This window comes from Heterocephalus glaber, unplaced genomic scaffold (assembly GCF_053883595.1).
Source record: "Heterocephalus glaber isolate CG9 unplaced genomic scaffold, H.glaber_assembly_v1.0 deba00001546, whole genome shotgun sequence".
NCBI classification, from domain to species: Eukaryota; Metazoa; Chordata; class Mammalia; order Rodentia; family Bathyergidae; genus Heterocephalus; species Heterocephalus glaber.
This window is the reverse complement of record NW_028258339.1, coordinates 2,970,576-2,985,158: the sequence shown is the minus strand read 5'-3', so window position 1 is coordinate 2,985,158 and position 14,583 is coordinate 2,970,576. Positions and strand designations below refer to the sequence as shown.

The 14,583-nt window shown below is 37.6% G+C and overlaps 1 long non-coding RNA gene and 1 pseudogene across 2 annotated transcripts in view; both read left to right on the top strand.

Annotated features, from left to right (window-relative positions):
* The window catches only part of LOC110347128 (uncharacterized), a 122,988-nt gene that overhangs the window by 74,147 nt on the left and 34,258 nt on the right, over positions 1-14,583 (top strand). The window lies entirely within an intron of this gene.
* LOC147824386 (protein CBFA2T2 pseudogene) lies at positions 3,541-6,111 on the top strand (annotated as a pseudogene).

Below are 14,583 nucleotides of genomic sequence, written 5' to 3'. Positions count from 1 at the left end.
AGTGTCCACTGATAAGAGATTTAATGAGTTAGTCCTCCTCTTCCCGGTGCAGAGAAGGAGACACCCTTACAAATGACATTTCTGTTACAGATATAAATTTATCTTACAAAAGATTAACTTCTATTGTTTTCAGAGCTTCTCCTACCTCTGCAGTCTCAAAATAGTCCTTATGCTAAAGAGCTATATTTTGGGGTAGCATATTCTGATCTCCTACAGTCTTTGACTACTCATCGGTGGTTGAGACCTAGTAATAGTACTTGACTGCAAGAATTGCTGGACATGGTGGTGCATGCCAGTAATCACAGCTCTTGGAAGGCTGAGTGAAGCAGGAGGATTGCGGTAAGTTTGAGGCCATCCTGGGCTACATAGTGAGACCCTGTTTCAAAACAGTAAAACAAACAAACAAACAAACAAAAATTATCTTCAGTGGCTTTTTAAAAAAAATGAAGACCAATGTTTCAGTATTGTAATTATTATGATCTAATGCAAGTTATAAGGTACTGGTATCATATAATATCCAAACAATAATTTGGATGTATTTTCTGTCTTTTATTTATTTATTTTCATGTGTCTCCTTTTTATTTTTTAAACTTTAATTTTTATTAGTATATATTTGTCATACATAATGGTCACATTCATCATAGGGAACCTGTACCTGTACGTACTATAGCGTAATTCTTCTGTTTTTTGCCCATTCCCCTCTCTACCTTCAGCCCCCTTTCCCCTGCCCATTTACAAAAGCTTTGTTTCCAGTTTTTCTTTCCATTCTCTTTTTCCTTTTCTCTTACTCCCCCATCCCCTTTTTCCTTTTCCTTTTACTCCTCTCCCATCCCCTTCGTTTCTTCCCCTTCCCATTTGAACATATTCTTTCTACTTCCCAATATCTATCTTCCATTATGTTCCTTATTTACCCCTTAGTTTCTCACATAAGAGAAAGAAAGTGACATTTGAACTTGTGTGTCTGATTTACTCCATTTTAGATTATGGTCTTGAGGTGCATCTATTTTCCTACAAACGACTCAAGTTTATCCTTCTTTATGGCAGAGTAGTATTCCATGGTATATAAATACCATATTTTTTAATTCACTCATACATTGATGGGCATCTGGGCTATTTCCAAGATTTAGCTATTATAAATTGTGCTGCTATAAACATGGGCATGCACATATCACTGTGGTATGATGCTTTTAACTCTTTTGGGAAGATACCAAGAAGGGGAATAGCTGAGTCAAATGGAACCATTAGTTTTAGTTTGTAAGGAATCTCGATACTGATTTCAATAGCGGTTGCACAAGTTTACACTCCCACTGGCAGCAGAGAAGGGTTCCTTTTCCCCCCAGCCATGCCAGCATTTGTTATTGGTTGATTTCTTGATGATAGCCATTTTTTGGGGTGGGATAGAATCTCAGTATTGTTTTAATTTGCATTTCTCGAATGACCAGTGATGTTGAACATTTTTTTCATATATTTATTTGCTATTTGTACTTCTTCATCTGAGAAATGTCTATTAATTTCAGTGCCAATTTTTGGATGGGGTCTTCAAATTTGTGTGGGGGGGTGTGATTTTTTTTTTTGGTACCAGGGATCGAACTTGGGACCTTGGGCTTGCAAGGTAGGCGGCAGAACCACTGAGCTAAATCCCCGGTCCATGGGGGCTGATTTTTTTGAGTTCCATATTCTAGGTGTTAGTCCTTTGTCTGAGGAGTAGCTGGTATTTTTTTTCCCATTCTGTGGGTGGTCTTTTCACTCTGTTGGTGGTTTCTTTTGTTGTGCAAAAGCTTTTTGATTTGATGTGATCCCAGTTGTTGATTCTTTCTAACATTGTGTGATTGGGGTTTTGTTCATAAAGTCCTTGCCTACACCTATGTCTTCAAAAGTTCTGCCTATTCTCTCTTCCAGCAGATTAAGTGTTTCTGTTTTTATATTTAGATCTTTGATCCATTTTAATTTTAGTTTAGTGCATAATGAGACATATGGACCTAGGTTCAATTTTTGGCATGTGGGAAGCTACTTTTCCCAGTACCATTTTATTAAAGAGTCTATCTTTCTTTCAGTGCAGGTGTTTGGCACCTTTGTCAAAGATAAGGTAGCTGAATATGCTTGGAGTTTTTTCTACATCTTCTATTCTGTTCCATTGATTGCCAGGTCTGCTTTTATCCTGGTACCATGCTGTTATTATCATAGTAGCTTTGTAGTAAAACTTCAAGTTGGAGATTGTGATGCCCCCTGCCTTGCCCTTGTTGCCCAGAATTTCTTTTGCTATTCTAGGTCTCTTCTGGTTCCAAATGAATTTTAGGATTATTTTCTCTAGTTATGTGAGATATGAGATTGGTATTTTTATCAGGTTTGCATTAATTCTGTATAACAGTTTTGAAAATATGGCCATTTTTACTATATTGTTTTTACCTATCCAAGAACAGAGGATATCTTTCCATTTTTTGATATCCTCTTTGTTCTGCTTTTTCAGAGTATTGTAGTTTTTAATGTAAAGATCTTTCACTTCCTTTGTTAGATTGATTCCTAAGTATTTTATTTTTCTACATGCTACTATGAAAGGTGTTGTTTCCCTAATGTCTCTCTTAGTGAGTTTGTTATTCATATACAAGAATGCTATTGATTTTTGAGTGTTAACTTTGTATTCTGCTACACTGCTGAATTTGGTTATTAATTGTAGGGGTCTTTTTGTGGAGTTTTTGGGGTCTATTACGTAGAGGATGGTGTCATCTACAAATAAGGATAATTTAACTTCTTCCTTTTCTATTCATATTTCTTTTATTTTTTCTCTTGTCTAATTTCTCTGGCTAATGTTTCCAGAACTATACTGACCAGGAGTGGTGATAGTTGGCATCCTTGTCTTGTTCCTGATTTTAGAGTGAAAGTTTTCAGTTTTTGACTATTTAGTATGACGTTGGCTGTTTGTTTATCATAGATGGCGTTTATCAGATTGAGATAAAGACCTTCTATTCCAATTTTCTGTAGGGTTTTTATCATGAATATATTTTGAACTTTGTCAGATGCTTTTTCTGCTTCTATTGAGATGATCATATGGTTTTTGTCCTTGGTTCTGTTAATGTGGTGTCTTACATTTACTGATTTGTGTATATTGAACCATCCCTGCATCCTTGGGATGTTTCCCTGGGATGAATTATATGGTGTATAATTTTTCTGATGATTTGCTGCATTCTGTTTCCCAGTATCTTATTGAAGATTTTTGTATCTATGTTCATTAAGGAGACTGGCCTGTAGTTCTCCTTTTTGCTTGGATCCTTCTCTGCTTTTGATATCAGGGTAATGGTTGGTTTCAGGAATGACTTTGGAAATATTGCTTCCTTTTCAATTTCATTAAAGAATTTGAGGAGTAGTGGCATTAGATCTTCTCTAAAGTTATGTAGAATCCAGCAGTGAATGGGTCAGGACCTGGACTTTTCTTTGTTGGTAGTTTTAAAATTACCTCTTCAATTTTATTGACTAGTATTAGATTATTTAGAATTTTTGTATCTTCTTGATTCAACTTTGGTAATTCATATGTATCTAGGAATTTATCCAGTTCTTCTGCATTTTCCATCTTATTAGAGTACAGATTCTCAAAATAGGTATTGATGATCTGGGTTTCTGCAGGATGTGTTGTGATTTCATCCTTTTAATTCCTAATTGCATGGATTTGAGTCTTTTTTTTTTTTTTTTGGTACCAGGGATCAAACTCGGGTCCTTGTGCTTGCGCAGCAGGGGGCGAAACTACTGAGCTAAATGCCCGGCCCGGATTTGAGTCTTTAAAAAAAAAATAGATCAGCTAAGGATTTGTCTATTTTATTTAATCTTTCAAAGAACCAACTCTACTCTTTATGGGTTCTTTGTACTGTTTTCTTAGTTTCAACTGCATTAATTTCTGCTCTGATCTTTATAATTTCCTCCATCATACATGCTTTGGGCTTAATTTGCTCTTCTTTTTCTAGAAGGTTGAGGTTCAATATTTGGTTATTTATTTGAGCTCGCTCTGTTTTTCTGATATGGCAGTTCACTCATGTAGGACTGCTTTCATTGAGTCCCATAAGTTCTTATATGTCATACTGGCATTATTGTTTAATGGTAGAAACTGTCTAATTTCTTCTTCAATTTCATCTGTGACCCATTGGTTGTTCAGGAGAGTGTTAATTAATTTCCATGTGTTTATGTAATTTGTGTGGTTTCTTTTGCCATCAATTTTTAATTTCATTGCACTATGGTCAGATAATGTGCATGGGATGATTTCAATTCCTTTGTATTTACTTAACCATTTTCTGTGAGCTAGTATGTGGTCCATTTTGGAGAAAGTCCTGTGTGCTGCTGAGAAGAATGACCACTGTTGTTGGGTGGAATACTCTGCAGATAATTACTAAGTCAATTTGTTCAAAGGTTTGGTTCAGCTCTGATATTTCTTTGTTGATTTTTTGTCCTGTTTATCTGTCTATTTGTGACCGTGGGATATTGAGATCCCCCATTAGAGTTGTATTAGTGAGACCGCACCCCAGTACCTGGCCCAGCACGAACACCTTCTGCTTAATACCAGTATCTCATCTCCTGACAACTCTTCTGAGGTGCTCATGGAGGTACACAGAAATGGGAAGAGGCCCACTTCAGAGAGGAGGGAAGAAGGTAATTTTGATAGAGATACTGTTCCTCCTGAACCTCTTGCCAAGAGAGTGTGTACCATCAGCCCTGCCCCTTGGCATAGTTCTGCCCTCACTGTGCCTCTTATGAATCCTGGGGGCCAGTTCCATCCTACTCCTCCACCTCTTCAGCACTACACCTTAGAAGATATTGCAACTTCCCACCTGTATTGGGAACCCAACAAGATGCTAGAACATCGGGAAGTTTGTGAGAGGCACCACAATCTTGGTCTAAATGGAGGCTATCAAGATGAATTGGTAGACCACTATAACAGAGAGGGAACGGGCCAATGAATGGAAACATCTTGACCGTGCCCTGAATTGCATAATGGAAATGGTGGAAAAAACCAGGTGCTCCATGGCACTCAGGTGGTGTCAGGAATCTGATTGGAAAGAACTGAACTACTGGAAAAGATGATTTAATGAAAATACAGAGATGAGGATAACAGGGACTGAGTTGATCTCCAGGCAACACAGCCCTGGGAATGCAGATTCTCTAAGTGGTAAGGGCAGAGTCTAAAGGAAACCCAGAGCAAACACCAGCCTTTGGACCCCACCTAATGTGGCAAATTCATTTGACTTCAAAAAACAGTGGTGCTAGATAGTGGAGTTGGAGAGACATGTGTGATTACTGAGTAAAGAAAATATATGTGGAGTCCTTGGTAACTGGCATATGTAAGAAATGTTCATTCTTCCTCATGGAAAAAAAAAGAATTGTATTCATGCTTATCTGATTTTTCCTATCCATTAGTGTTTGTTTTACATAGTTGGGTGTGCTGGTATTTGATGCATATATTTTATGATCATTATCTCTTCCTCTTTGATTGTTTCCTTAACAAGTATACAGTGACCTTCTTTGTCTCTTCTGATCAGTCATGGCTTGAAATCCATTTTGCAAATAAAATAGCTACCCCTGCTTTTTTGAGGGTTCCTGTCACATGGTGTATTGTTTTCCATCCTTTGACATTCAGTCTATGAATTTCTGTTTGAGTTGAATGTGTTTCCTGATATGTTTTAACTTATCTTTGTTATATTATTTTCCTGTTATTGGTCCCCTTTCTTTCCCTTCTGTTTAATTGCTTGCCTTGGCTGGTAGATTCATTTTATTGAAAGTCTTGGAATTGTTGTCTTCATTGTCTTTTTTAGAATATCCTTCAGAACTTTTTGGAGTGTTGGTTTGGTGGTCGTGAATTTCTTCAGGTGTTCTTTATAATGGAAGTATCTTATTTCTCCACCAATTTTGACAGATAATTCTGCAGGATGCATCAATCTGGGCTGGAGGTTGTTTCTTTTAGGGCTTGAAATACTTCACTCCAAGTGGCCCTTGATGTAAGGATTTGTGTTGAGAAGTCTGCTGTGATTCTGATGGGTTTTCCTTAATAGTTGATTTGTTTCTTTTCTCTAACAGCTTTTAATATTCTGTTCCTGTGTTGAATCTCTGTAATCTTGACTATTATATTCCTTGGTGTAGCTTTTTTTTTTTTTCTTATCATGGCTAATTGGAGTTCTATATGCCTCACTTATCTATATCTCAAATCATTTTTCCATGCTTGGAAATTTTTCTGCTACTACTTTTGTGAGAATTTTTTTAATGCCGTTCGTGCTATCTTTTGATTCTTCATTGACTCCAATTAACCTTATATTAGTCTTCTTTGCATCATCTAGCAGCTGTTGGATTGATTTTTCATAGCCCCTTGCTGTTTTAAAGAGGTCTTTCATTTGATGATCTCCAACCACAGCCCTGTCTTCTTGATCTGATATTCTATCTTCACATTAATTGACTCTGGTGCATATACTTTCAGTAGAATTTTTAATCTCCTGGATTTCTATTTGAGTCTGTTTTATGGAATGCAGTTCTTTTCTATGTTGGGCATTCATGGTTTCCATGTCTTGCCTAATCTGTATTTAAAAAAAAATCTGTATCTACTCTAGATACAATAATCATTTCCTTTATGGTCACCATTTCTTTAATTACCTCTGTTTTGTTTTTGTCAAGAGACTTATTGATTGGTTTTGTTACATCAGCTGCCACCATTTCATAAAATTCAGCTGGGAGATTTTTTATTTCTTCCACCTCAATGCCCCCTTGATTTGCCTTGGGTGAGTTTGGGATTATGGGTTGCATCTTGCTTCTGTGATTTCTCATTTTCTGTTTTTTTGTTTATTTATTTTCTGTGTTGATGCTGGTAAATTGCTTATGGTAGGTAGCTTTATTACTAGTATTGAGACCTCTTTAGGAAATGACTACTTTTCAGAGATATCTTGTAGACATAGCTGGCTTTTGGCTTTTGAGTTTGTACTAAGATCCTGCCTTTTCAATTTATTAGGGATGGAAGGTTGCTGCCTGTTTGGCATGGCACCCAGTTCTTTAGTACTGGAAGATAGTATTGTTCATGACCTCCAGACAATCTAGGTATTGGCATACAAGGAAGATCTGTTGATCACAACAACTAGGTCACTGTGGTGGAAATAGTATAATCAGTAATAACAATAGCATCAAGCACAGACTAGAAAATGACAAACTGTGACAACTAATAATTCAATCATAGGTACAAGATCTATGGTTATATAATAAAATCTAAGACAAATCAGAAAATTATATATAGTAAATATCCACTCAATAAAGAAAATTTACCCTATGGGGAGGAAATTTAAAAGGAATAAGGGAAAAAGTAGAGAAATAAAAGAAGAGAAAGAGATTAGAAGCTGAAGGACAAACAAGATTACTCAATCCTCAAGAAACTGGTGAAGAAGACCGGAGGGAAAGAAAGTAGGAAAAACCAAAAACAAGAACAAAAGAAAACAAAAAAACCCCTAAAAACAATATTCATACTCATGAAAAAAACAAAAATAAATAATCAAAAGAAAGAAAGAAAACCAAAAGCAAAGGAAAAAAAGAGAAATTTTCCTGTGATTTCAGTCTATGGTTGTCTTCTGGGGTCAACAGTTTTGTGGTAGTGTCCAATTCAGTGCCTGACTCTGCTGTCACTGCTAGATGAAGAAGGCAGGTGTTGCCCAGATCCATTCTGGATAAGCAGTAAATCTGCAGCAGGATTAGGGTGGGGTTCTGATTCTGATGCTTTCAAATCCAAAGAAGTTCAGGCTGATCCTGGCCTCTGTTTGTGGGGGTTGGGGTCTGAGTTGTTCAGCCTACAACACTCTGGGTGTCTCTTGCTGGTCTGACCATGGCTCCCTGACCCTGGACGTCTTCCATGGTTGTCCCTCACACAATCACTGTGAGATTTCAACACTGGGAGCCCTGAGATGAAGCCAACCCAACTCAGCTGCTCTGAGTCCCATGTTCAATTAGCTCCTCCCTAAAATGATGTCTGGCCAAACACCCTCTCCAAGGGACATGGCAGTCGCTTGGACTGGAATCACTCACCAGCTGTTGTAGTGCACAGCATTCACTGCTCTATTCCAGTGGTGTGTTTCTCCTTGGAGGCCTCTGGAGTCACCTGTTTTCAGTGTGTCTCTGCTGGGGAAAAAATGCAGTTTGCCCCCTCATTTTTTTTTTTTGCATTGAGGACTGTCTCTTCACTTTCTGTGTGGGCTCCAATTTTCCCTTCAGATCCTTCCTGGGTCCTGGGGATCTACACCCCTCCACCTTTTCTTCCCCAAGTTGTTATTTTCCAATATCTTGGAGAGGTTGATTTGTTACTGCTTACCACTCTGCCATCTTTTCAGAAGTCCTTTTGTCATTCAGTAATATTAAATTTGTCTGATGCACTTGTGAATAGAGTGCCAAATATGTACATACATGAAGTAAATCTTCCAACAATGGACTATACTTTGCCCAACATTTAGCAGAGGAAATCATGCAGAGTTGCAAACTCTTTTCTCTGAACATTCAATCCCCGCCCCCCCCCCCCAAAGATAAAACACAGGGCCTCTCAAACACTAGGCAAGTGGTCTACTACTGCGTTACATCCCCAGCTCTGAACATCTATTTTAAAACTAGCCTGAGGTATAGTCACAATTTAATTATTTGGTTTATTCTGAAAAAAATTTTTCCTCAGTTGCACAGCAGCCATTCCTGTTCTTTCTATCATCATTAAGTTTCTAAGAGCTCTCTTGTAGGAGTTTCTTTCTAATGTGATGTGGGAAGGGACTAGACAAACAAGCTTGTTAGCAAGTCTGTGGAGAGAAATTTCAAAGACTGAGTGAGGGCCCAGGGCAATGAAGCAGGTTTGCTTCAGAGCAAACCTAGGTTTTGTGAATGGTTGTTTTCTGAGCTCCATTGCCTTTCTTGCATGATTCCTGCCTTTTGCCTTGTGGAGAGGGCCATTACACTGACATCCTAAGGATGTTACTGAAAACATGAATTCTGTGCAGACTTGTACAAGGTCCTTATCTGAAGATGTCAAAGAAACACATGACTCTCTTCATTCTTGGGATTTCTAATTTTATTTATTTATAAATTGTAAAATTTATATTCATGTACAATATATAAATACATATATGTTAATAAACTTATTTATTAATATTTAAATTTGGATAGTAAACCCTCATAAGAAAAAGGCAACACATCACAGATTCAACACACATAATATCGTGAAGCATTAAAGGAACCTATCATAGAGATTTTCTGGAAGAAATATGTATGAAATCAATTTCCTTTGAAAAAGTGAGAGATATGTTTTTGTTCTTGTTGGTTTTTTTTGGTACCAGGAATCGAATTTGGGACCTTGCGCTTGCAAGGCAGGCTCGGTGCCACTGAGCTAAATCCCCGGCTGTGAGAGATATGTTTTTGTGAGAGCCACAGAAGGCTGTTAAATGATAATCTTCAGAAAAAGGTAAAATGATGACTCATAGAAGTAGAAAAATGAACACGTTAAAGAATTTATTTTACATTCAGAGCCTTACAATAATTAAAGTGGTAAGAATAGATTTTATTCAGGAAATATTACAATGAAAGAAAAGAGTTCTCAGTATAGAAGGAGGCTCAATTCAAAGTACAGCATGGGTAAGTGGGAATTTGTGGCCAGAAAGAGAATGAGAGGGGTCTGTAGATGAAAAATTACCAAAAGGAGACATCAAGTGTAAGGAGTGTAACAATGATAATGGCTATGCCATTGTGTCTTATGCTATACTTGGCAAATTGCCCCTTGTGAAGTTGTTTTTTACCTTTGCCCACTATTTTTCTTTAGATTCTAAAGAAAATGACCTTTAAAAATGACTGAGACACTAACTGTTGGAGTCAGTTACTGCAGGAAAGGGAAAGAGCAAAACATAGAATCTCCTAATACATTTTTTTTTTTAGTTTTTCAGAACACAGAACTTTTGATAGTTCAGATAACATCAAAGTGTGGACCAAAGTCCTGTTCATTAACTAAAAGTGAAGTAATGTTTAACGTGCAGAGAAACAATGTGTTTGCCTAAAGAATGACAAGGATTGGTCTAGAAGACAAAGGTCAATTGTTATTGCAAGGGTAATCTGATAGAAAAGAAAGGAAAACATCCCCCGAGTGACAGAAATGATTATGGAGCCCTGATGTGCAACTCAGCACACCGCCTTCTATCTTTTATCACATTACACTCTTTTCCTTCCTATAAAAGCCCCTTCAAATACCAGAGTTCTTTAGGATGGTCTTTGTTTGGGGCGGGGGGTAGCTCTCTCCTTCTCAGGTGCTGGTCCTTGAATAAACCTGATTTCCTTCCCACCAACTCTTGTATCAGGAGTATTGGCTTTCAAACAGCCAGCAGATGGACTTGAGTCCAGTAGTAGAGGATTTTTGTTAAAGTGACATAGCAGGAGTTTTTTCTACCACTGGGCTATGAGGCCTAGCAGGGGCCCTTCCCCTATGAAGGGGATGAGGGTAGGGGTGAGAGAAGGAGATAAGGTTGATAAGATAGCTCAGGAGCCTGATTTAATTTTAGTCAAGGAGTCACTCTTGTGGTACAACAGAACCAAGCTGACGTTTTAACCAGTTCAAAGGAAAAGTTAAACTATTACCAGTCACTTACATTCATCCATACACTCAGATTTGTTTGCTCACCTGTGCTGACCAAATCTAAGGAGGCCATTTCTTTTGTTTAAAAAGGAAAAAAAAATATTCAAAAGCTAGCTCTGAGGAGATGGAGTGACTTCATCTCCCAAATCACCACCTCACTGTGTACAGATGTATTAGGGTCTTTTATAGTAAAGAACAGCGAGGCAGAGAATACAATGAGATGATAAACATGTTCAGGCTTGTTTTGTCCCTTTGTAGACCCAGGCCTTTCCTTTCTTCCCTTCTCTGTGGAAATGAAACTGAACTTTGACATCCTGGTGCCAGCATTTGCATATTCTGGCCATTTATCTGGGCTGAGGACAGGTGGGGATGGCAGTTTATGCCCTAGGCCTGAGGAAGTTTGGGGAAGCAACTTGTCTCTAAAGGAAAAAATTCTAACTTTTAAAGTTCCATTTTGCAATGCTTGGTTACAAAACTGGCACAGACTTATATGAAGTAAAGGAATATTAAAATTAATTGCAAATGTCTACAAAACTTTTTTCCATAAAGGGGAGGAAGTTAATTAAAACCACCACTAAATAGGACAGAATGTACAATATCTATCAGTTACCTGTACTTTACAAAGAGTTACAAAATAGCTCAAAGACAATGAACAGGGCTAGAATCTGATAATGTTGAAGGGCAGAGTTTTTCCACTGAAAAAATTCTTTCTTCCTACTGTGTGTTTTAGTCAAGGTGAATGGAATGGTTAAAGGCGGGAAAATTAAAGAGTAGAAATTTAAGAAAATTAAGGAAGTAAAAAAAAAAACAAACTCCATTGGCTAGATTTGTGATATGATCAGCTTGAGATGCTTTTATGTTTTTTTTCTTGGTGAAAGATAAGCTTTGATTTCAGATTCTCTAAATCTTTAATGCACAGAGGTCCAGGGTGTGGGGATGGGGTAAAGGACATGATACCCCCCCCCCATATGTCACTCTGACTTAATGAGTATTTTAAGCTAAGGGAATTTGAGAAAAGACTGTCTGACCTTCCCCTGAATCAGGTCATAAGGGCTTCATGTGAGAGGTGCCTTTCCCATACCCAGAGGACAGGAATATCTTTATCTCTTATGATAGAGGGATCTAGAGACTCATCTTAATAAATAAGCATTGTTAAGTTTTCTCCATACCCCTTGTTGTCTTATCAATATTATCCCATACTTCATTAAACCTAGCATAACATCTTTTAAAGTCTGTGTTCCACAGTTATGTCTGATGTATTTGTGAGGTTTTTGTTAAAGATCTGAAAAGGTCTTAGAACTTTTAGAATCTGTTAGTTACCAGGAATTTGAGTCCTGATGCTGCAAAGAACCAGCTCTCATTCCTTGTCCTTTGAGTCATTGGTGAAAGAATTCAGAAAAAAAACACATAGGGGGCCATCCAGTAGTATAAGCACCTTATTGTAAAGCAAAAATATAGAGACAATATGCCTTCAAGTGGAAAGGTGGGCAGTGTCATGTAAGCATCTGCTCCCATTAGGAGTTTGGATGTCTTTATGTACAGGAGAGTCCTGTGGTTCAAGGAACTATGGTGATTTTCATTTTTTAAAATTTACATGTTATATGTTTATCAATATTTTTCTTAGAGATTATTTTGGAATGTCAATATCTCAAAAATGTCTTCCTAGCCAGATGTGGTGATATATTCTTGTAATCCAGCATTCTGGGAAGCTGAGCCAGAAGGATCCCAAGTTTGAGCCCACTCTGGGCGATTTGGCAACTTAGTTAGGCCCCGTTGTTACTGGGTTTTGGAGTACTGGAATTTCTTTCTAGAGACGGTTTCTAGGTTCTTTCTGTCCTGAACAAGGAATTGGTAAGACAAGTCCAAAAGGTAGTGAGATAGGAAAAGAAGTTGCCCAGATGACTCGTCTCAAATGTGGGGACATAAGAGCTCATAAGTGCTCAGGGACTTCACACCTCAAACAGAAACTGCAAATACATCAGATTCAAACTTTGGGGGATGTAATAGTCAACTGTTGTATCAATTTGAGTAAGAAATGCCCAACTGACTAGATTAGCATAGTTATGAGTGTGGCTGAATGGATTTACTGAAGACAGAAGACCTAACCTGGGTGTGAGTGGCACCAGTCTATGGACTTGTAGCCTCAATGGAATAAAAAGGGACAGAACAAGGAAGTCTCACTTTGGTTTCTTCAGAGGAGCTGTAATCTTTGCTATCTCCTTGGAACATCATCTTCAGCCTTGCATCTCAGACTCTTCAGCCTTCCAATGTAGACCCTGCAGCTCCCAATGGGATTCTGCAGTGAGTTCCAGGTCTTCCACCTTTGACTAAATTGTTCAGCTCTCCAACAGGCAGACAGTCCTTTTGCATTCTTCCACACCTGACACTGAGGGAGGTCATTGTAAGGCTACTTGTAAATCATATAATATAATATAATATAATATAATCTATCTATCTATCTATCTATCTATCTATCTATCTAGAGAGAGAGGGAGAACATTTTTTTCAATTTGTTATTCTAATGAGCCCTGACTGAGCCTGGAGAGATTGTCAAAAAGTTTAAATCTGTCTTTACTCAAAGCAGCACCCGACCTGGTCCCATACATAGCACATAGACCATGTGAAATTTCAGAGACCTCACACCTTGACATAATACCTCAGATTAAAATGTTGTGACACAAACTCAAATATTCAGAACTCATATTATAAACACAAATGCTCAATCATCTGAACTCCTTAAATGGACAGACTTTCAAGAATATAGAGACCTGATGTCCTGAACATAGACTCCCGAATACCTCAGACTTATATATTGAAACACAGACCTCAAAGACTTTAGAGATCATGTATCATAAACATAAACATCTCAAATGGAAATTTTGGAGCACTGACACTAAAAGAGTTCAAAGACCTCACACTCTGACTTCAGATACCAAACACCACAGGATCAAATTTGGACATGTAGGCAGGTAGTTAGACATTAGCAGTCCTGTGGGACAAAATTATACAATGGAGTACTACACTGCCATAAAGAAGGATAAGCTTGAGACATCTTTAGCTAAATGAATACACCTTGAGACCATACTCTTAAGTGAAATAAATCAGACACACATGTTTAAATACCACATTGTTTCTCTGGTGTGAGAAACCGAAAGTAGAAATGAGGACCAAAATGTATAACAGATATTGGGAAATGGGAAGAAAATGTTCAAATGGGAAGGGGAACATGGGAGGGGAGAGGGGAGAAGGAAAAAAGGGACAAGAGAAAAAGAGAATAGAAGGAAAAACTGGAAATAAAGCTTTTGTATATAAAGAGGGGAAGAGGGGGGAATAGGAAAAAAAGGAGCAAGATATATCACGTACATGTATGTATAAATTCCCTGTGACGAACGTTATCATTATGTATATCTAAAATGTACCAAAAATGTTTTACTTTGGAAAAAAGAAATGTTTTAGGGAACTTGGGAAGCAAAGGCAATTATCAGATATTTTAGGTCAAAATATTTCCTACCATGAAGGAAGAAAACAAAGTGTGACCTCGGAACTTAGCTGTCCAGATTTCCTGTTGACATTACTCAAACTCACTGGATAGATTATTCTTTGTCACTCACTGGAGGACTTAAGTGGGGGGTCTATTTGTTTGCTAAGACTGATAAGTAAATCAATGGCTTTACGAAATTGGCCTTACAGCCAAAGAACAACAGAGGCCAGAGGAAGTTCTGAATTCCTCGTTTATAGGTTTATAAAGTACTTCTACCTTCCAAGGATACCCCTTAAATTAGCATTCAAGAGGAAGGAGAAAAGGAATACTCACTTAGTTGTGCACCCAGTGTATGCTGGACATTGTGCTGGGTATTTTATAGAACTTTTAAAAAATTTTCTTCCTTTTAAAATTATAATTATTAGTTCATATTAATTGTACAAGGTAATGGGCTTCAAGGTGACATTTCTATACATGCATATAATGTACTTTGATTGTATCC